The 23,391-nt window shown below is 41.5% G+C and overlaps 1 protein-coding gene across 7 annotated transcripts in view; it reads right to left on the bottom strand.

Annotated features, from left to right (window-relative positions):
* PGBD2 (piggyBac transposable element derived 2) overlaps positions 1-23,391 on the bottom strand; it is a 71,874-nt gene that overhangs the window by 21,332 nt on the left and 27,151 nt on the right. For 3 of the 7 annotated variants that reach the window (XR_012002485.1, XR_012002486.1, XR_012002480.1), the window contains 3 exons: positions 21,386-21,589; positions 20,698-20,859; positions 1,062-6,946 (listed from right to left, as the gene is read on the bottom strand). The gene's annotated coding sequence lies outside the window, so the exon portion shown is untranslated. Of the gene's footprint in view, positions 1-1,061; positions 6,947-10,222; positions 10,371-20,697; positions 20,860-21,385; positions 21,590-23,391 lie in introns of those variants that run through there. The other 4 variants (XR_012002481.1, XR_012002482.1, XR_012002484.1 and 1 more) reach the window with 4 other exon arrangements.

Here is a 23,391-nt window from a genome sequence, read left to right as displayed (position 1 = left end):
TACTTATTAGTAATAGTATATGTAATATATATATTATAACATTACATTATATATATATATATGTAATAGTCTAGCTTATGGTGATGCCCCGTATTTTATACATTTCATATTATGTCAGAATCTGTTTATTTTTCTTATTTGAATACATGGAGAACTCAGAACCCTTGTGCACTCTTGCTTGGAGTGTAAAACAGTGCAGCTACCAATGGTACAGAATTTCTCTAGAAATTAAAACTGTAGCTATCATAGGATCCAGTAGTCCCACTTCCAAGTATCTGTCCATAACAGATGAAATCAGGATCTCAAAGAGTTACCTTCTCTCTCACATCCACTGCAGCACTGTGCACAACAGACAAGATGTGGAAGGGTAGAGAAAATGTGGGGTAGATGTAGAGTGGAGTATGATTCACCCTTACACGAGAAGGAAATCCTGCCAATTGAGATATGCATATGCACAGATGCACACGCGGACGTACATGCACACAGAGACGTGCATACATACACGCACAACCATGTACATACACCTATGCATACTTATAGGCACATGCACACATGAGCACACACATACATACACAGATATGCGCACACACAGGCATGCATACACCATGAAATACATGCACATACAGACACAGACATTCATACATAAGGCATATATACATGCACATGCATATACACAGGCATGCACACACATATACATAGATATGCACACAGAGACATGCATACATGCATGCACACATATGCACACAGGCATGCATGCACACATATACATGTGAGCATGCATGTGCACACACAGATATGCACACACTCACACAGACACACCCATACACAAATGCATACACACAAACATATACACATGCTGACTCCCAGCATGGAACCAACACAGGACTCCATCTCACAACACTGAGACCAGGACCTGAGCCGAAATCAAGAGTCAGACACTTAACTGACTGAGCCACCAGGTGCCCCAAGAATCTGGTTTGTGATGACAAGGAGCCATGCAAGTTTTGGGAGAGCATCCGTACCCTTCCAAAGAGCAGAAGAAACAGCGCAAGACACAGGACTTACAATTCTCCAAGTAAACAACTGGTTTATTAATGCCAGAAGAAGAAGAGTACAGCCCATGATTGACCAGTCAAATCAAGCAGTGAGCCAAGGAGCTGCATATAGCCCAGAGGGTCAGCCCATGAGGAGCTTTGTGTTGGATGGTCAGCAACACATGGGAATCCGGCCTGCAGGTTTGCAGAGCATGCCAGGGGACTACGTTTCTCAGGGTGGTCCTATGGGAATGAGTATGGCACAGCCAAGTTACCCTCCTCCCCAGCTGACCGCACACCCTACTCAATTAAGACATGGACCCCCAATGCATTCATATTTGCCAAGTCATCCCCACCACCCAGCCATGATGATGCACAGAGGACCCCCTACCCACCCTGGAATGACTATGTCAGCACAGAGTCCCACAGTGTTAAATTCTGTAGATCTCAATGTTGGTGGACAGGTCATGGACATTCATGCCCAGTAGTATAAGGGAACTCAAGGAAAAAGGAAACACACACAAAAACTATTTTAGGACCTTCTGAACTTTGACCAGATGTTGACACTTCATATGAAATCCAGACAGCTGTGATTATTTTTTACTTTTGTAATTTTTCATCAAGCAACAGAGGACCAAGGAGACCAGAACACAAATGTGAAACCATGGGCTCACTGAGACGATTCTGTCCATGTAAAGATCCTCTGGAAAAAGACTCCGAGAGTTATAACTACTGTAGTATAAATATAGGAACTAAGTTAAACCTTGTACATTTCTGTTGATCACTCTGTTACGTTGCCTCAAATAGTTTTAGAAGAGAAAAAAATATATATCCTTGTTTTCCACACTATGTGTGTTGTTCCCAAAAGAATGACTGTTTTGGTTCATCAGTGAATTCACTATCCAGGAGAGACTGTGGTCTGTTTTAAACCTGTTGGGCCAATGAGAAAAGAAGCACGCCGGAGACCATGGTGAATGTCTGGCTGAACCTCATCCCTTGGACTCCAGCTTCCAGAATGTGTTTTCATGCCCGGCCTTTGTTCCTCCAGAAATGTGTCCTTTAGTTTCCAACAGATCTTTATAGTTTGTGCTTCATAAGCCAATTCTTCTTATTATTTTGGGGGACTCTTCTTCAAAGAGCTTGCCAGTGAAGATTTAAAAATGGAGCAGGAGCTTCTTCCAAGAGTTCTAAGCCTTGGCTGTGGACAAAACAATCTCAAGTTGGGCAGCTTTCCTCAACACAAGAAAGTTATTAATGGTCATAGCACCACAACTAGGACTTTATCAGGAACTCAAAGCTTGGAGGAGAAAAAGGAGCAAGAGAATATTGTAACAAACTTCGTACAGAGTTTGGTCTATTGATTGTTTCATGTTAGATATTCTATGTGTTTACCTCAATTGAAAAAAAAAAAAGAATGTTTTTGCTAGTATCAGATCTGCTGTGGAATTGGTATTGTATGTCCATGAATTCTTTTCTCAGCACGTGTTCCTCACTAGAAGAAAATGCTGTTACCTTTAAGCTTTGTCAAATTTACATTAACATACTTGTATGAGGACTGTGACGTTACGTAAAAAAAAAGGTGTTAAGTCACAAAATGCGGTAATAAATATTTCATTTTTGAAAAAAAATATACACATGCCTACACGGAGACATATATACACATACATATGCGCAGACATGCACACGAACATCCACAGACATGCACACACATCCACAGAGACACACAGAGCTATTCTCCTAGTAACTAAGATAATGCTGTTTTATAGTTTTGCATATCAAAAACAAATCAAAGTAACTTTCACACATACTGGATAATGTGTGATATGCAGTATTTGCTTAACAGTTTTCAGAGATCGTTGGATAAAAGCAAAACCAACAGTCCTCCTCCTTCCCCCCGATTGCCTCCCCTGGCTACTCATTATAGGAAGATAGGGGGACGAAATGTCCCCCGCTTTGAAAGGAGCCTGTTAAATTTGCCAAACATTGTGCATGTCTACAGCTAGCTAATTTACATGCCTCCGAACATTTCAGAGCATGAATGGAAGGTCACATTTTTCGAAACTCAGAACCTTGTTTCATAGAACAGCTAAGCTTTCGGGTACACAAGATGAAAGGGTTTTTGGTTTTGGTTTTGGTTTTGTTCTTGTTTTTTTTTATAATAAATTTATTTTTTATTGGTTTTCAATTTGCCATCATACAGAATAACACCCAGTGTTCATCCCATCAAGTGTCCCCCTCAGTGCGTGTCACCTATTCACCCCCACCCCCTGCCCTCCTCCCCTTCCACCACCCCTAGTTTGTTTCCCAGAGTTAGGAGTCTCTCAAGTTCTGTCTCCCTTTCTGATATTTCCTACCCATTTCTTCTCCCTTCCCTTCTGTTCCCTTTCACTATTATTTATATTCCCCAAATGAATGAGACCATATAATGTTTGTCCTTCTCCGATTGACTTACTTCACTCAGCATAATACCCTCCAGTTCCATCCAAGTCGAAGCAAATGGTGGGTATTTGTCATTTCTAATGGCTGAGTAATATTCCATTGTATACATAAACCGCATCTTCTTTATCCATTCATCTTTCGATGGACACCGAGGCTCCTTCCACAGTTTGGCTATTGTGGATATTGCTGCTATAAACATTGGGGTGCAGGTGTCCTGGCGTTTCATTGCATCTGTATTTTGGGGTAAATCCCAAAGATACAGATTTTAAAGGCTCTTCACCACTGTCTTCCAGCTTTCCATGTGGTCTTTGAAAAGTTTGATTCCATCTAACTCTTAGTCTTTTATATCTGACTTGTTCAGCTTCTCTTTAGAGGTGTTAAGGATGGCTAGTTCCCTTGTATTCCTTTTTTTTTTTTTGTTCCCTTGTATTCTACATAGCCGCCCCCTCTTCTCTCCTCTTGCTCCATTTCAAGTGTGCGCATGCACACTTCCTTCCATTCCCAATGATGGCAGCTAAGACTTGGCTGGAACATTTGATAAGACTTTCCTAAATGCTTAATGATTTCAGGATGGAATTTTAACACATCAGGCTAAATGTTTTGTATTTATCATTCTTGACTCGTAGTGTCAATTCAGTTTACAACTTTACACCACGATAACCGTAATGTCACTTTTCTGACAAGTCATTTTTCCAGTATAGCATATTTTCACTCAAAAACATTAAACGAATATTCTATAAGCAGCAGTATTTTGATATTATCATTTTAGACAAAGACTCACTTGCCAATTCACTTGACACAATTTCTAGGTAAAGAGTATCATGTGGAACAGATCCTAAGTGTGTGCTATGTTTAACTTGTACTGTGTCTGTTTTTCACACGCATTAAGTGAGAGGAATTCTTCAGTGTGTTTGAAGTGATTTTCTGGTTAGCATTCATTTTGTCCTAAAGGGTTTTTTTTTTTGTATTGTGACTTTATTTTTAAGAGCATCGCAAGTACAAAATAGTATGAGCCTCCAAAAGCTCAAGTATTGGTGGAAAGGAAATGGTACAGAAAGAAGAATGAGAAACCTAGGTATTCAAAAAAGATGGGTGTGATAAACAGAATGAAAAGGGAGAAAAAATAAGATACTTTGAACGTTATAAAAGGAGAGTTCATCATATTGTATATAAAGTTTTTGCAAATTATGAGAAGATAAATAAAAATTCTGAATCAGTCATATATTTTGGGAAATTGATCATGCCCACAAAAGAAGCTGCTTCTGGTTGTAGTCTCAAGAAAGAGAAAGTTATCAAGTGTGTCTCACTCTGACCCAGAATGTCTGGCTGAAAGTCCATTAGATTCCCCCCCTTCCTCCTCCTCCACCCACCCCAAGGTCTTTAATTCATCTTTGGCAAATACAGTTAACCTTCATTACATTAGGTTTTACATGCAAATCATGTTTGTTTATTTTCAAATTATCACTTGTTACTTAGACACATTTGTATTATTTAGTTGTTATATTTTTCTGCAAAAATTATATAAGATCTTGGGCTGGGATTTAAGGCATCATAATTCTTCCCATTAAAATTAGTGAAAATTATTTTTTTGAAAATGGATTTTTAATTAACACTGTATTTAGGAGAATGAATTAAAGATATTAAACAAGAGGATAGTTGAATGTGGTGTTTCTCAAACTCTGTAGGTCCAAATCTCAACTGGGGTCTTATACTAAGGAGTCCCTGAGCCTGACCACAAGCCAGAGGACAGTTTACTGTTCCATAAGAGGGCCCTTGAGCTAGAATAACCAAATATATATTGTGCAAAGTAGACACTTTCAGCAGTGAAAGCGGAGCTATTAATACCTACATCAGGAAAACTGCAGTCTAATGAGACTGTCCTAGGCAAATGAGGACTGTGTTTGACTCTTTTAGCTAGAGTCAGTAATGTGCCTGTAGATGATTAACAACTAGCTCTCTAGGGGGAGAGAGGCCCATTTCAGTGTTTGCTTCTACCTGCTAGAAAAAGCCCATTGCGACGTTTGCTTCTATCTGATAGATTTCCATAGTATAAATACTCCCACCAGGGCCAATTTTAAGCTACTAATAGTCTAACAACCAGCTTGGAAGATTCTTGAAAACTTGGTAATCAGTTTTTGCCAGCCAAGAACCAACATAACACAACAAGCCAGCTCCAGTCCAACAGTCCTGGAGTGTAGATATTAATTATTTGCAGTTCAGAGTAGAATTCGGCTTTCCTTCCTCAATATCCTATATTCCTGTTTCTTCTCTGTGGATAGAATTCTTCCCAGCAGACTAGAAATTCTACTACTGGGATGCCCGGGTGGCTCAGCAGTTTAGCGTCTGCCTTTGCATCCAGAACATGATCCTGGAGTTCCAGGGAGGAGTCCCACATCAGGCTCCATGCAGGGAGCTCCATGCTTCTCTCTCTGTGTCTCTGCCTCTTTCTCTCTGTGTCTCTCATGAATAAATAAATAAAATCTTTTAAAAAAGATTAAATAAAGTATGTTTGGAGGAATTAGGATTGGGATTCTTCTGAAGGTAGTAGAACTTTCTTTTAATATCTTATTTATTTAATCATGAGAGACAGAGAGAGAGAGAGAGAGAGAGAGAGAGGGGCAGAGAGACATAGGCAGAGGGAGAAGCAGGCTCTATGCAGGGAGCCTGATGTGGGACTCAATCCCGGGACTCCAGGATCCCACCCTTGGCAGAAGACAGATGCTCAACTGCTGAGCCCACCTAGGTGTGCCATATTTAATCTTCTCAAGAAATATTTCATGTGTTTTCAGCATGCTATGTATTGTGGTATACAAGAATACAGCCACCCAATATCACTAGTGTCGTTAGAGTCCAGGATAGTCCATCTTGAATAAAACCATGTGCTATCAACAGGCCAATCAGCATCAAATAGCACCAAAATCAGCACAGTTCCATGAAGAGATGACCAGGCTTACATATTATTTCAGCAATCTTCAGGGTCTTTTAATTTCCCGTAGGCAACTAAGAGTATAAATGGTGTAACTACAGATATGGCCCAAGAATATGCAGATGTAATTACACAGGATGGTTGGAATCTAGGAAGCAAACATTTCTCTGAATGAGGATTTAGAGGAAACATAATATTCAGATACACAGTTCTTTCTAGCATGAAGACAAATGTCATAGAACTACGAAGAGTACTTTAGCTCCTAGACCACAGCTCCATTCCAAAAAGGTTATTTTGCATTTGCACAACTAAAGCAGAGTTAGGTTTACCTGGAACTCAGGGATGGTTTGCCTCCACATATATCAAGTGTCTCCTTTTAGGAGGCAGATGCTTGTTTATATATTTTAAGTGATGATATTTTCAGTTTTCAGTGTCTACTCCTGCTAGATCCCAGTCTCAATATAGGTCACCTTCTTCTTTATCAAAATCAGCTTTTTCTCTCTCCTTAATGGTATCCCAAATTTTGGGCTGTATTCTTGACACCAAGCTGCAAAGAGAAGTGAACACAATACTGTCCCCAGGAAGTTCACATTTCAGTTGGGGAGAGATACAATTATATATACCATTAACTATAACAAAAATAAGAGATAGAGGTACAGACCAAAGACGGAATTAATCGTTAAACTAAGAACATAAGGATCATAAATTCATTTTCTAGTAGCCATTAGCATCTACGTGCTGTCTGCTTTGACTATTTTCCAGCGTGCCCACATACACTTTGAATTTTGCATCACACCCATGTGTTTCCTGTTCAAAAATACTTAATTTCATTTTTACAAGTCACCATTAGATTTTTTTTAAAGAACTTGACAAACTGATCACAAAATATACATGGATAGTGATGCGGTATTTCTCTGTTTAAAGTTTACATTATAGATTCTGACTAGAATATATATGATCGTGCAAAAAAAAAAAAGTACTTGTATTCCTATTCAAATTGCTTCTGAGAAGCAAATCTCTAAATATATTATGGAAGGCAATAAAGATATTTTGTTTCCTTATGAAAAAAATATATAGAATAGTAAATATATAAGAATATTCTAAACAATTTGAAACGAGAAATAAAAGGGAAAGTAGACTTACACTTAGATAGCTAGACATAGAGACATAGAAATCAAAAGAATGTCAGAAAGAGACAAATCAATTAATTAAACAGTATCTGAAGCAGATCCATGCATATATGGAAATCTGGTAACAGCTACAGGTAGCATTTCAAATTGGGAAGAAATAGGTGAACCATTTAATGAAAGCTGTTGGTACCACTGGTCATCCCTATGGAAACAAGAAAAAAAATTGGTTTTCCTTTCCTTCCTCCCTCTAAAAAACAAATGTTCACATCACAGAGCTGTTACTCTATTACGTGGTTGTTATCAGGAATGAAGTACATTTATGTGTAAAAATTTGAAATGATCTTCAGACTGTAAAGTAAAAAAAAGCAAGTTATAGAAACAATCTATACAGCACAATCTTATTCACGTGTGTTTGTGTAAGGGAGGGGAGTGAGAAACCCGAAATCCCAAATATTCATGTATATATGAATATGCATGAAACCCCCAATGTACATGTATGTATGAAGACACACAAAACCCCCAGTATACATGTATATGTGAATACACATGAACAGAAAAAGTATATACATGCCACAAACTGCTACCGTGGTGACCACGAGGAGGAGTGTTAGAGCCAGGTGGGAGTACATGTGGGAGTATATTAGTCTTCATTCCAAACCTCCATAATTGCTTAATTCAAAAAGAAATAATACTATGGACAGTCACATGGAAAGGGTTGTAAAAATTATAAGTCACTAAATAAGTACATAATTATTTAATAAATGAATCTGTTCAGCGAGCTTTCATGAAGTCTTCTTCCTGCTAGTCATGGGCTGGCTCAGTGGTTTTCCAAATGTGGTCTGGGAACTCCTCAAGTTTTCTAATGCTATCTCAGGGGGTCCATGAGGTCAAAGGAATACTAATATGTTTGGGAAAAGCTGGTAGGAAAGGAATAACTTGGAAAAGGTAAGGAAGGGCCAGGTTGCCTAGAGTTTGCCCTTCCTCGTTGCCATTTTTTCTTCCAGGATCATTTCAATTTTAACAAGGCTTTTTCTGACCCCCCCACCCTCAATTCCACTTTCCTCAAAGGTCCAGCACTACTTCATTTGTTACTTAAAAATGCCACTTCCATAGAATTTTTTTTACACGTGTGTACAAAAGTCTTGTTTCCCCACCCCGTTTCTATACTTCAAGCTCCTTAAAAGTTTGGGTTTTGTTTTTATTTTTAAGTAGTCTCTAATCTCAACATGGGGATTGAACTCACAATCCAGAGATCAAGAGTCACATGCTCCACCGACTGAGCCAGCCCGGCACCCCCAAGTCTGGCCATTTGTTTGAGTGAAAACTGTTGGGCTGGCGGGATCAAGGGGCATTGGGAGGCACCAACAAAGTGGCGGTGGACCCTCCGTCTTGTCACCCTCGCCTCGGGATTTTCCTGCCACCAGCAGACCCTCCGAGGACACATCCTCTCGGGAAAACAGGACCTATGCAGGAAACTGGAACCACACCTTATCCAAACCCCCATATAAGGGCATAAGCAGTTCTCGCCCCATACCCATTCCCCCCCAGTAACAGGCCCTAATACCTATCACCCCATTGGGACACAGCCTCTTACCCCTCCCCTTAAAAAGCTCGCCTGTGGGCAGCCCCGGTGGCTCAGCAGTTTAGCGCTGCCTTCCACAGGGCGTGATCCTGGAGACCCAGGGGGTGATCCTGGAGAGAGGGGTGGGGGTGTGGGGGTGTATGTGATCCTGGAGACCCCAGGCATGATCCTGGAGACTCCGGGTATGATCCTGGAGACCCAGGGGGTGATCTTGGAGGCCCGGGGGTGGGGTGGGGGGGTCGGTGATCCTGGAGACCCCGGGCATGATCCTGAAGACCGGGGATGGAGTCCCAGGTCGCGCTCCGTGCTTGGAGCCTGCTTCTCCCTCTGCCTGTGTCTCTGCGCCTCTCTCTCTCATGAATAAATAGACCAAATCTTAAAAAAAAAAAAAAAAGCTTGCAGGTACTTCCTTTGGGCGCGACTTCCCCAGCTGTGCTGCCTTGCCTGAGAGCGCATCCCAGAGCAATAGAGATGTTGCCAGAAGAATTTATACCATTATCAGGGTCAGATAATTGGTTAAACATAGTCTTTTCCTCAGTGGTGATGATTTTCTGGCTATTTTTTAAGTTTTTTCCTAGTTTATTCATTCAACAAATAGTTATTGAATATTTCATACACATTAGGCACTAGGCAGCGGCTATACAGTTGTGAACGAAATGTTGAAAGTGTACTATTGGAGCTTGCTTTTCATTTTGTGCAAGTATGGGACTTGCCACTCAGCAGAAAAGGCAGGTGATGGATTTGAGCCCCGAGGATGGAGTAGGTGTGCCAAATCTGCTACTTCTCTGGTGTAGACCATACCATTTCTTGCCTGATGGCCACTGTATCTGCTTCTCCTCTTGCTGGGCCCTCTAACTAGGATAATTTATTCAACCATTGAGTCAAGTCCCATTATTTCTCTACTCAAAACCCTCCTTACATTGGTCCCATGTGGTCTTATATAAATTTAGAACTCTTTCACCTTTCTGATTTCATCTGCTGCTTTGCTTTAGTGGTAGCAGCTTCTTGGCTGCACATCAGATCCCATCATTTTCTTGCTCACAGCTTTCAATAACTTACTATGACACACTGGATGAGTCAGCCTCGGCTGCCATAACAAAGTACCATAGACTGGGTGGTTAAACAACAGAAATTTATTTTTTCACAGTTCTGGAGGCTAGAATTCCCAGATCAAGGTGCTGGCTGATCCAGTTCCTGGCCAGAGCTCTCTTGGCTTGCAGATTGCTGCCTTCACACCAAATCCTCACATGGCCTTTCCTCTGTAATGTGAGGAGGGAAATGGAGAGGAAGAGATCTCTTTTCATTCTCAGAAGACCAGCAGTCCTAGTAGATTAGGGCCCTACCTTTGGACCTCATTCACCCTTACTTACCTCCTAATGACTCTATCTCTAAATATAGTCACACTGAGAACTAGAATTTCAACATACGAATTTGGAGGGGGACACAATTCGTCCATAATATGTGCAGAATAAAATCAAGCCTAGAAGCCTGGAAGCCTGGAAGCCTTGCACAGTCTGATTCCTGCTTGCATCTCCAATCCGATCTCTTACCTCTCCCTCACTGTTACTTCCCTGTAGGTACACAGGGGCAATTCATGGCACATGCCAGAAACCTCACCAAGAAATTGTATCTGTATCAATTCAATTTAGATCTTCCCCGGAAGGAGTTCCATTCAGTGATAGCATCTGACATCTCCAATCATACTTGAAGGTCAACCTGTCCTCAGATACAGACAGAACCTATTACGGAATCATGGTGCTTTCTGTCCTTGGCAGCTATTGCTGCTAAACGTACAACTGAGCCAGAGAATGCCTAGCCAACAGAAGGGTCTCACGGGAATGAGAAATAATTTTAACAGTGCCCTATATTCCAGTAGGGATTACATATCAAGAACTATAAAAATATTCATGCACTCTGACCCACTTTGGTAATTCCACAACTGGAGTTTTGTCTCAGAAAAGTAACTTAAAATAAGAAAAAAGGACTATATGTATGAAGAGGTTGATAGCACATAATTTGAAACTGCCAAAAATAAAAAAGTGTTAAGCTAGAAATACCCTAAATTTTAAGGAATAGAGAAATGCATATGAATTATAAAATATCAATATGCTGGAATATTTTAGTCATTAAAACAAAAAATATGGTTGTCATGGAAAACATTTTGTATTGTTTTTTAAAATATTTTATTTATTTATTCATGAGAGACACACAGAGAGAGGCAGAGACATAAGCAGAGGAAGAAGCAGACTCCTTGCAGGAGGCTGATGCAGGACTTGATCCTAGGATCCTGGGATCCCTACCTGAGCCAAAGGCAGATGCTCACCCAGGCATCTCAGAAAACACTTTTGGGTTTCTTTTGGTTTTTTTTTTTTTTTAATTTTTTTTAATTTTTTTTTTATTTATTCATGATAGTCACACAGAGAGAGACAGAGAGGCAGAGACACAGGCAGAGGGAGAAGCAGGCTCCATGCAGGGAGCCCGACATGGGATTCGATCCCGGGTCTCCAGGATCGCGCCCCGGGCCAAAGGCAAGCGCCAAACCGCTGCGCCACCCAGGGATCCCAGAAAACACTTTTGAAACAAGTTTAGGTAAATAAGAAAATTAGAACTCAAAATCAACGTACATTATAATTCAACTGTATAAAAACTTTGTATATGTTCATAATGACAATAACTGGTACTAGCTGCACATTGTTGAGTGCTTCTTTCCCAGATGCTATTCTAAGCACTTACCTCATCTTTTATCCTTACAAAAATCTTTCAAAATAAACATTATTGTCTTGAAATAACAAGAGGCTTAGAGAGCTGAGGTTAATTTAATAAGCAAGTGGGAGAACAGATTTTGAATCCAGATTTGTCTGACTTAAAATCTTATGCATTTTCCCTTCCCAACGGTACTTTTCCAAAGTTGGAAAGGACAAACAAGGAAAAAACAAGAACACAAAAAGTCTAGTTGTCATATAAAGGTAGCATGATTATAAGACAAAATCTTATTTTTGTATTTTATTATATTTTTATTACATTTTGAAACTGAATCAATACTTCTTGTAAAAGGAACCCACTATGCAGTCTGGCTCCTCACACAAAACAGTAAGAGTGATATCTATGAATTGCCTGAAACATGTCAAGTTCAATGTGTGTCTTCCTCAACTCCATTTACATTTGAATTAACATACCAACCAGTGAGCAAGAGCAATAAATTATAGGCATTATTGTAGGAGTACAAACCCTCTTCTGAAGGCAAACCAGACTGTAGTTCTAAGTTCTGTTATGCAAGCTTCCAATAGAGATAGTCTCTGAGGATCTTTTCCTACATTCCAAGCCAGAAGAAGGAAGGATTACTAACTCGCCTTAAGGCCAATAGAAGAGAGCTTCAGCAATATGATTTCAAAAGATTGGGGGTCTTTACAAGAAGGGGAAAAGGTCATTTCCCTCCCTTGCTGGTTGACTAATGAACTGCAAAAACTCATTAGATTCAGCATGAATGAAGCCTGGTGTATAGATTGGTGAGAAGGTTCTTGGGAGAGCTTGATATGTGTGTCCTGGAATCTGGGAGCATCCATGAGCCTAGAAACTAGTGCTTCCTTCTCTCCTAAAGTAGAAGGCAATGGGGAGCTGCCTACATATCCACCACCTTGCATTGCAAGTTTACATGTGTTAAATGGTTAAATGGATGTCAAAGAGTAATAACTGGGTTTGTGGTGACCTTATAAGTAGGCTGTCCCAAAAGGAAGCCTGCTAGCATGAGGGGATCTCAGCAAAAGGAGACTGTGAGTTCCTCCACCATGGGCAGTTGCTGAGGGGGGATGGTATTTTAAGAGTACAGGCAGACAGTATGTTGCCCAGGTTAGGGTCTGAGTAGAGCCTCTTAAATAACTCACAACTTGAGTCCTAACAAGAGAACCAGTCTTTGGGATGCACTGGCAGCCAAATTGCAATAGCACCAATTAGGTAAGTAATTAGTCCCATCTTCTCTGATTCTTCTTCATCTAATTTGACCCTGAAGAAGCCAGAAGCAGCAAATAAATAAAGTGGATGTTTGACTGGCTCAGTCTAGATGTTGGTTGGGGCTGCAGTCATCTGAAGGCTTGACTGGGGCTGGAGAATCTGCTATTTAGGTGACTCATTCATGTGCCTGGTGAGTTGGTGCTGGGTGTTGGCAGGAGGCCTCAGTTCTTCACTACATGGAACTCTCCACTGAGTGTGTTTAAGACATGATTGCTGGGGCAGCCCGGGTGGCTCAGCAGTCTAGTGCCTGCCTTTGGCCCGGGGCATGATCCTAGAGACCCAGGATCGAGTCCCATGTTGGGCTCCCTGCATGGAGCCCGCTTTTCCCTCTGCCTCTCTCTCTCTCTCTCTCTCTCTCTCTCTGTGTGTCTTTCATGAATGGATGAATAAAATCCTTAAAAAAAAAAAAAAAGAAGACATGATTGCTGGCATCCTGAGAGCAAGCAAGTCAATAGCACATGTCAAAAGCCAAAATATCTTTTATACCCTAGCCTTGAAAGTCATATGCCATCATTTCTGCAATACCCTTATACAAGTCAGAGGTATTTTGTGGGGTGGGGATTGCACAAGAGTGTGAATAGCAGGAGGTGAGAATCATTGAAGGGAGAGGTAATGGGATGCCTGGATGGCTCAGCAGTTGGGCATCTGCCTTTGGCTCAGGTCATGATCCTGGGTTCCTGGAATTGAGTCCCACATCAGGCTCCCTGCATGGAGCCTACTTCTCCCTCTGCCTCTCTGTGTCTCTCATGAATAAATAAATAATTTCTTTAAAAAAAAAAAAAAAGAAGGGAGAGATAGTGTTAGGACAGAGCTAAAGTTGGAAGAGGAGAGAGGCTTTGAATGGAACATATGATTGAATATGTAACTTAGACCACACTGGACTTCTTCATACCTGAAAGTGAACAGACTTAATGTAAACAGATTTTATAGCTGGAAAAATTATGGGAAGGATTGCAACTAGTGTTAGGTCATTTTCTAAGGCTATAAGTACTGGCACTTTGACATTTGCCACCTGAATATGTGTGGAATCTCCTTTAGATATCACAGTAACTTTATTTAACATATAAATGACATTGTAATGCTGTATAATATTTGCTACCACGTTATGCAATTTAACTATTAATGTGTTACACTTCAAATGTTTCTAAGCTTCACATGCAATATGACTACAGTTCTCTGTAAACAGTTCAGCACCTGTAAACGGAAAGAGAATATGGACTCCTGTTGTGTGGATTGGGACCTTTATGGAGACTTCCCTGTTATGTGATTATTGCCTGGATGGGCAGTGTCAGGTGTCAGGAAGGATCATCCCAAAGCCAAGAGTTACCAGCAAAGTAGGAAGTTAAGAGTTCAATGGCCAAGCCTTGTAGGTTGTCACCTGTGGGGCTAGATGATTCCTTAGGTCCCAGCTCATTTTTGTGGTTATACTTCCATTGGAATCTTGATCCTCTTTTGTGCAAGCATCAGAAACATGTATACTCCCAGGAAATAACCTTTTGCATTATTGAACATTTAACATCTCTAACCAAAGAAGGAAGTTAGGATATTTGCCTTACATTTGTGTGACTATAGGAAATATGTCAGCAAATCTATTTGGCTCCACCTCAGAGGCCAATCAAGAGTCAATACTACTCACCTTTCCTGGGCTCTTATTCTGGGTGAGCTACATTTTCCTGCATGGATTTCTGGGATGTGTCTGGTGGCTTCCCTTTTGGTCCCCAGAATCTCATCCCCACACAAAGCCAAAGGGATCCTTCTAAAACACATCCAGATCATGCCACCACCTTGCTCAAAACCCTCCAATGGCTTTCCTTCTACCTTAGTAAAATCCAATCTTTAAAATACCATTCTTTGATCCAGAAACTCCTTTTTAGGGTGTATACCCAAAAGATTTAAAAGGAAACACTCAAATATTTGTATATCCATGTTCATAACAGCATTATCCACAATAGTCATAGGTCGGAGCAATAAAGTACCAATGGCACATGAATGAATAAACAAAATGTGCTAATACACATAACAAAATATTATCCAGTCATAAAGAGGAGGGAAATTCTAACATATGCTACAGCATGGATAAACTGAAGACATTATGCTAAGTGAAATAAACTGGTCAAAAAATGAAAATAAATAACTATTCTTTAGCCAGAAAAAAAAAAATCCTTCTAACCAAGTACCTCACTAAACAAGCCTCTGTCAACAGCTTCCAAGAAGCCAACCAACTGCTGGCAGAAAATATTTTGTTAACATGTGGCTTATATGGTTGCAATGCCTCTCCAATGCTCAGGAATATTTAAAACTTGGAATCTGGGGGGATCCCTGGGTGGTGCAGCGGTTTGGCGCCTGCCTTTGGCCCAGGGCGCGATCCTGGAGACCCGGGATCGAATCCCACATCGGGCTCCCTGCATGGAGCCTGCTTCTCCCTCTGCCTGTGTCTCTGCCTCTCTCTCTCTCTCTCTCTCTCTGTGACTGTCATAAATAAATAAAAATTTTAAAAAAAAATTTAAGAAAAAAAAAAACTTGGAATTTGGGCAGAAAGCTGCTTGCATGACATTTTAATGCCCAACAAGCCCACTGAAGAGGCCTCGGCCCCTAACAATATAATGCAGCTTGACTTGGAACCTCTTTCTACAATTCTATCAAGTTACAGAATAATTTATAGAAAACTGATGAGGAGAGATGTTATACTTTGTGTTTACAGAAAAGATTACCTTAAAGGTTTGGATTTATTGCCTTGTAGTTCATTAATCAATTTTGTATCCAATTTGACAATCTTATTTGAAGAATTCCTTCTTTCACTTATTAATCCACTTTCTTATATCCCTCCAGAACCTGCATTGTCACCCAGCAGGTTCCCTCATTAATGAGTTGATTAAAACATTGACATGGGTTTACTATTTGTATGAAGGGTGTGTGTATATCATTTTTTCTAATACATAATTTTAATTTCATATTTATTCAAAAAGCTCTCTCGGATTTCTATAGGCATAGCTTTTTGTTATATACCACAAAAGGGATTATAACTGAAAACAATTAGTTAAGGAATTTCTAAATCCTGTTTATATTCATAGGCTAATTCTTCTAACACATTTTCCAACTCAGAGTCATCAGTGTTTGTGTTTTTCCACAGGTAGTGGTGATGGCAACATTTCTCAAAATTATGCTCCTGAATTCAGACATCTCCTGAATATTACAATTCAGCAAGTCCTGATGCTTGCATTTTTTGGTTTTGCATGTGTTCAGTAATTTTTCTTCATATATTATAGTAATGAAGTATAATACAGCTTTATCTACAAGATCTTTTCTTAGGCCTAATAAAACATTATATTATTGCTTTGCATGACAAAGTGGAATTATGGCCATTTTATTTCTCCAAGAAACATACTTACTTCATTACACCAAATTTATGTCCTCTTCTTTCATTTTTGTGCTCTTCTCTAAATACATTAACTTTGTGTATCCAATTGCTTTATCGGAGTTTAATTAATGTACACAAACCTGCATATATTTAAAGTGTACAATTTGGTAAGATTTGACATATATGTATGCCTATGAACTATCACCAGAATCAGGATCATGGATGTATTTCTCATCCCTCCCAAAGTTTCTATGCTGTGTTTATCACATTTTGAACATTACATTTTAACACTAATATGAAGAAGCTTTCTATATAAATTGTAAATAAATACTGAGTAAATTGTAAAAGAAATTTCCTAGTCTTTTTTTTAAAATTAGATTAAAAAAATTAAATTAGATTCAGTAAGCCAACATATCATACATCATTAGTTTCAGATGTAGTGTTCAATAATTCATCAGTTGCACATAACACCCAGTGTTCATCACATCATGTGCCCTCCTTAATGCCCATCACCCAGTTACCCCATCCCCCCACCCACCTCCCTTCCAGCAGCCCTCAGTTTCCCAGAGTTAAGAGTATCTCTGATTTCTTCCCATTCAGTTTTCCCTCCCTTCCCCTATGATCTTCTGTGCTGTTTCTTATATTCCATGTATGAGTAAAACCATATAATTGTTTTTCTCCAATTGACTTATTTCACTCAGCGTAACATGCTCCAGTTCCATCCATATTGATAGAGGATAAAATCTTATTAACTACTCTTCAACAAACCGAACTACTGTCAACTTTATGGAGAATCTTACATCTAAGTCAAGCCTCAAAAATAGTTCGAATAAGCAAAATTTAGGATCTTTTAAAATTAACCATTGAAATAAATTACGACTATAATTTGCTATATGAATTTTTCTTAATGCTACTCAAATGTGGTTTCAAGAACATAGCTACAAATTACACATTATTTCCATATTTTGCTTATTATGAACATTGCTGAGATAAACATTGGGGTGCATGTACCCCTTCAAATCACTATTTTTTCGTACTTTGGATAAAGATCTATAGCCCAGACTTTTATCAAGATAAAGAAGATGTGGTGTAGGTATATATGATGTTATGTATGTACACACACACACACACTAGAATACTACTCAGTCATCAAAAGGAACGAAATCTTGCCACTTGCAACAACATGAATGGAACTCGCGGTACTCTGCTAAGTGAAATAAGTCAATCGGAGAAAGACAAACACCATATGATTTCACTCATATGTGGAATTTAAGAAACAAAACTGATGGACATGGGGAAGAGAAGGAAAAATACAATAAGATAAAACCAGAGCGGCAGGCAAACCATAAGAGACTCTTAATCATAGGAAACAAAGTGAGAGTCACTGGAGGGGAGGTGGGTGGTGGATGGGGTACCTGGGGGATGGGCATTAAGGAGGGCATGTGAGGTGATGAGCACTAGGTGTTATATGCAACTGATGAATCACTACATTCTACCGCTGAACTAATACTACACTATATGTTAACTAACTTGGATTTAAATAAAATCTAAAAAAAAAAAGAAAAAAATCACACATTCTTGTGTACAGTGAAGAACACACTCTGCATCCAATTCAAAAAGCAGTAATGGGGCACTCGCTATGTGAATCATCAGTTACCAAGAACTAGCTCACTACCATCTTTAAGATATTAACAAATCACAATTTCTAAGCTTTTTATTAAATCGGGGACTTCCACTTCCTGAGAAGATTTATACATGGTGCAAGCCAAAGCCTCCATCCCAACAACCAGAAAAGGCTGATTACGCACAAATGTGCTCCTGGCGATAGTAAGGAAGCTGTCAGATGACCAGAACTAGGTAATGGCTCTGTGCAGAGGACAGAGAGCCCTTCACTGAGGAGGCTGATGACGGGGCACCATTTTGTCCCCAGGCCACTTGCCAATTCCAGCTCAGGACATCAGCTGCACTGGGATAGGAGGACACCAGCATCAATCGTGACCACCATACAATGCCACACTGGAAACTCAAGGAGGCCCAGATGCAAGGCTGACGTTCCCACAGGACGTGTGCTTTGGCAAGGTGGGAGGTGAAGGGGACAAGACCGAGCAAAGCTTACCGTGGCTTCGCAGCACCTACGGGATGAGCCTCTGCAAGCAAGAAGGGGTCTGCCACAAACCCAGACCCACCCATGTGGGAGGTGCCAGATGACTAAGCTGCACGGGGCATAGGACTAAGTAGGACACTCGAAATCCCTGAAAGGACTGGCGTAGTGCTTGTGAGGCCTTCCAGTGCTGAGGACAAAGAGCCCACTTCTGACTAGTGGGTCTCAATCAAAACACAGTGTCCACAGGGGAAAAACGGACAAATTACAGGGGCACCGACAGCCAGCTCAATGCACCAAAGAGAAAAAGGGACTATCAACCAACCAAATAAACCATCTGGCCCTTGATGTTCTTTCATTCACCGTGTTATGCACACGTCCAAAGAATTACCAGAAACATACATGGGAAGGAAAATGCAACCAATAATTCAGAATGAAAATAAGCAAAGACTGTGAAGTAAGATCATCGTGGTAAGACAAACAGATAACAAGACGGAGAAAAGTGGATGCAATCAATGGAGAACTCAATGAGAAAAGTGTAATGCATATGAAGAAATCACATGGATATTCTAGACCTATAAAATAAACTATCTTTCATCAAGCGTTCATCGACGGCTTAACAGAAAACTCAGATGGCATAGGAAAGGACAAGATTGGTGGTTCTGAGACAGAGCAAACAGACAATACCAAAACCGAAGAGCAAGCAGAAGCAGCAATGAAAAGAACAGAAGACACATGGTCCACAGCAAAAGGCCCATCATACTTGTACTTGAGGTCCCAGGAAAAGAGGGACAGACAGAAGCAACATCCAGAGAGATAACAGCCAAGGATCCCAAACTGCAGAAAGACACCAACTCCCATATTCAAGAGGCAGAATGAAAACACGTGTGCACTTACAGGCACACACAGCACACACGTGCACATATACACACAGGCACACATCACACACAGGTCACATGATCATCAAAATACAGAAAAACAAAAAGAAAATCACAAAAGTAGCTGTGGCGGGGGGTGGGGGTTGGGAAGACACACTGCCTTCAAAAGAACAATAGGATGTGTAGAAATACAACATGGTAAAATGAAGTTCTGGCCATTTGGGGTTTGGAGGGAGACTGGAGGAAAATAGTATATTTGAATCACATTTTAAAAAAACCTTCTAGGTAATGTGTTGAGTAGTATGCTAAGTGTTCAAAAATTTATGACACGTTATTTAAATTTCACAGCTTTCTGAACTAAATATTACTATTACTTCCTTTTACACATAGAAACTCTAAGCTCCTTCCCAAAGGCCTCACAATTCCTAAGTCACAGAACGAAGACACAAGCCCAGAGCTGTCTGAAACGACGGTGATGCTCGCAAACAGTCTGCTGCTATAGTGCTTCATCCAAAGAGAAGGAGGCATGAGCATTAGTGGAATGATGTAAGAGTTATAGTAGAAAGGTAATGAAATAATATGCAAAGATTAAAGACCAGAAAATAAAGGGGGGGCCAACACAAAGGGAACCTCAAAGCTGCAGGGGACAGAGAATAAAGCAGTGTAACAAAGTTAAAATTAAAGTGACCAGTAAACAGGGAAACCGTGAACCACACTTGCTTGACACAGTGAGCGAGAGCGATGGAAACACGGCATTTGATCAAATCACACTATGTACTTTTTTCTCAATCTGCTAACAGTTTGAGATCAAGGATATAATGATACAATACGATTAAACTTTAAAACACGTATGTGGTTTCATTGCATAATCTTAATGAATTCTCAGAAGACAACTCAGTATATCAAGTGGTGAGATCACTAATAGAAAAAATATAAATCTTTTCTAATAGTTAAAATATAAAACGAGAGAATAACTGACAATTTCATCAACATTGCAATGGATCAAAAAATACCAAACTGTATACAAAAAACTACAAAAATTCTCAAATTCACAAATGAGTAACTATGAAAGTTTATGATGTACAAAATACCAACCGTGAAATTAGCATCTCTTAAATATTAAAAATAGAGGATAAATCATGGAATAAAGGCTTCATTATTTTAACCTACCTCCAAGCCATAAACATGTAAGAATATGTTGGCAGGAAAAGACTGAAAAAAAAAAAAAAAACAGCTCTTACCCGGAGGATCATAGAAGAGACCACCCAAGGGAAATAGTCCTGAAGTCACGTAGCACAGCCTCAACCATCGGACCCAGGAACCGAACCCGTCACAATACACAAGTGCAGGACACTGCAGGGGGTTCCAGATCCAGTCGCACTGATTGAATTGAACCATCGCTCCTAGAAGAAACACAGGGTTAGGACAGTGTGGTCAACACCTCAATATATAATCTTGTTTCCTGTGTGTTCTGCTTAAAGACCCTTCGTGTAATACACATGATGGATTAACGCTGAACTCTGCCATTATACCTGGCCTCTGAAGGAAGCTTACCTACCTTGCCTATTTTCTCTGTGTGTACCTCACACCCTTCCCGAGCTTCACATTTCAGCATTAGGGCTACTTTAAGGCAGCGGAATCACCCACCAAAAGCACAGAACTGTGAACATGTGGCACTAATCCATCGGGAAAAGAACACTTGTTCGCAGCATGAGCGGAAATAAGAAGGCAGAGCCCTGGCGGGGAAGGTGTGTGCAGGGCGGTGCTCGGCTCGTCCACGGGGACTCGCAAGTGTGAAATCCGAGAATAAAACCTCTGAATATGGAGGAATGGAAGCAAGCCCCTCCCAGGTGTTTATCTCCTGTTTGGGGAGGCCGTGACTCGCTGAGATGGGTCCTTCCGCCCGCCCGGCAGGGGCCCCTCCCTCACCTGTGTGCAGTGACAGACAGCCAGCCCTTGCGGTGGGCGATGAAGTGCGGTACGTGCGCCTCCCCACAGGTCACCGGCTTGTCCCCCTTGCGCACTCGGACTCCGGCCTCCCGGTTCTAGGAGCCAGAGGGGCCGTGTCTCTGCGGGTCCTGAGAGCAAGCACTTATGACTCTGCGGTTCCTGGTGTCTCGGGCCTCAGTGCATCTATGTTGAAGGAACAATGACAAAAGCGAGTGCACGACTGGCCCCAGAATCTCACAGATTGGCATAACTTCTTGGAGTGTGGCCTGCACTTGATGACACACTTGCACCCGCAGCAGAGGCAATGTGACCCAAAGCCACTTCTAGAGTTTGGTTGTAACAGCTCAGGGCCCAGCAGCTCTCAGTCTGGCCCGCGTCTTTCCTGGGTCCCCACACTGGGCCACAAGGCCATATGTTGAGCCATAAGACAGTCCCTGCTCGGGCCCTGGCCTCCGGGGACAACAGCCCACAGGTTTGGGAACTTGGCCTGCAGTGTGGACTGAATCCCGCCCCCAGCCCTCCGAGAGCCCAGCTTCTGGGAAGCAGGTCCATCCTCGGTCTTGACAGCAGCCTCCGCCCCCTGGAAGGCTCTGGCAGGAGCCCCGCTGCGTCCTGTGGGATCCCTGGCCCCTGACACTGGGGGACAGGGAGTGTTGGTGGGGAAAGCCACCGGGCGGGGAAATGTGGTCTCAGAGTGAGAGGACAGGGCCCTGCCCCCCCTCCCCTTCTTGCTGCTCCCCTCTTCCGGCCCCCGGGCCCCCCTTCGAACCGCCACTCTGGCAACACCAAGTTCTGCCTCGAGCGTCTGAACCGTGGTGGCCTCTGCCCGGCTGCGTGCCCTGACATGTGCGGGGTTCAGGACGTCCCCACGTCCCCGCAGCACAGCCTTGTCACAGCCTCACCTGCGGAGCTCAGGACCCAGGGAAGCACCAGGCTCTCTTTCTAGGGAGCAACGGCCCTTCTCATTCATGACCTTGCTCCATATTTTGTGCATCTTCCCGCTGGAGCATGAGCTCGAGAGGGAGCATCTGGTCGGCTTATCAGCTCTGGCACTGTGCTCAGGGCTCAGTGGCTGAAGGAGCAGGTGGGAGGATCCATCCCGCCTCAGGCCCCACAACGGTTAGGGCCTTATTGACTTTGGACATTTTTAAATTCTTGTGTTTTCTTTGTTTTTCAAGTAAACTCTGTGCCCAACGTGGGGCTCAAACTCACGACCCTGAAGTCAACAACCACACGTCCTATGGACTGAGCCAGCCAGGCGTCCATCGGTCATTTTCAAGCTACTAGAGTGATAACTATTTCAGTTACTTGGAGATGTCCACCTTTGGTAGGTCTATCCCATTATGCGGAATCATCAAGTGACTCCTCCAATGTCAGTATCGCGTCAACACAGATTGCCCCACCTGACAGCACTGAGTGGCTGTTCAGATTGGAGACTGAACTTGTTCACGGGGTCGTTCAGGAGCCAGGGTGGCTTTTCCATGGGCCTTTTCTCCCTCCCTGGGAGGTCATGCACCTCTGCAGGCAGCAGCACAAGGGGAAGACAACAAACACAGGCACGAGGGAGGGGGTCTCCAGCCAGGCCTAGCAGGCCTGCATGTCCATCTTTATGCTCACTCTGTGTGTTATTTACTAGTAGTAGTAGTATTAATTCTTAGGATTTTATTTATTTATTTAAGGGAGAGAGAGAGAGAGAGTGCGTGCGCATGATCAGTGAAGACAGGCAGAGGGAGAGGGAGGGAGATGCAATCCCAGGAACTCTGAATCATATTCCACAAAACTGAGAAAACATATGAGAGATCTCCATAAAACATACAAAAGGCAATTCCTCAGGCTGAAGGAAAATTTTCTACTTGAACTACAGACCGTCTGAAGGAAATAAGAGCAAGATATGTGTGCACGCATGTGTATGTGTGTGTATATATATGTGTATGTATAAATATATATGTAAATAATGCTGTCTATTTGAGTATGAATATGTTAAC

The sequence above is a fragment of the Vulpes vulpes genome, chromosome 7 (assembly GCF_048418805.1).
Source record: "Vulpes vulpes isolate BD-2025 chromosome 7, VulVul3, whole genome shotgun sequence".
NCBI classification, from domain to species: domain Eukaryota; kingdom Metazoa; phylum Chordata; class Mammalia; order Carnivora; family Canidae; genus Vulpes; species Vulpes vulpes.
Note: the sequence above shows the minus strand (reverse complement) of the source record. Positions and strands in the feature narration are given on the sequence as shown.